Raw genomic sequence first — 1,011 nt, forward strand, 5'->3', positions numbered from 1 at the left:
GAGGGGGGCCACACCCCAGAGATGCGTGCCGCCTCTTCGGACATGCCACCACACCACCCTGCATGTATGAGGGCCCGGTGCAACACTCCGATGGCATTGCTACCCCAGGGCCCCCGTCCCGCCTTACCCTATAGCGTTTGACCACGAGATCTAGCCCTTTGACTTTACACGGACGGGCTTTGACCAGTGGAACTCTCCAGCCGGTTGTGTCAGGTCAGCCCATAGGAACACTTTGGAGCAACATCCGGGCCAAACCCGCAGCAAGATCCCCTCTGTGTAGACCCGACGCGTCCGTTTCCCCCCTCCAGGTGCTGGCAGCGGCGCCGTCTGTGAGGGGGGCCACACCCCGGAGACACGTGCCGGGTGTTTGCAACCCCCACAGCACTTCCAGCCTTGCGAGGGGCCTCCTACGCAAAATTTGGCGGCATGCTAGTCCCCAGAGGCCGCCGGCCACAGTCGTAGACACACACAGAGCAATCCGCGTAGAAGGAAGTGTTCAGATACTTTTCCATCACCAAAAATTATGAAAAATTACCATCAGTCCTATAGCACATGTGCCCAGGTCGTGTAAAAAACTCATGATTTTATCGCGCTCCGGGTATTTAATAATATTCACGCCGCATCGTTATGGCAGAAAGTCTACTACCGTGTCATCGCTGTCCGTGAGGGGGGCCACACCCCGGAGACGCATGTCGCCTCTTCGGACATGCCACCACACCACCCCGCATGTATGAGGGACCAGTGCGATGCTCCGGTGGCATTGCTACCCCCAGCGCCCCCGTCCCGCCTAACCCTGTAGCGTTTGACCACGAGATCTAGCCCTTTGACTTTACACGGTCGGGCTTTGACTTGTGGACCTCTCCACTCGGTTGTGTTAGGTCAGCCCCTAGGAATACTTTGGAGCAACATCCGGGCCAAACCCATAGCAAGATCCCCTCCATGTAGACCCGACGTGTCTGTTTCCCCCTCAAGGAGCCACCGGCGGCGCCGTCTGTGAGGGAGGCCACACCC

This window comes from Triticum dicoccoides, chromosome 7B, assembly GCF_002162155.2.
Source record: "Triticum dicoccoides isolate Atlit2015 ecotype Zavitan chromosome 7B, WEW_v2.0, whole genome shotgun sequence".
Classification (NCBI taxonomy): Eukaryota; Viridiplantae; Streptophyta; class Magnoliopsida; order Poales; family Poaceae; genus Triticum; species Triticum dicoccoides.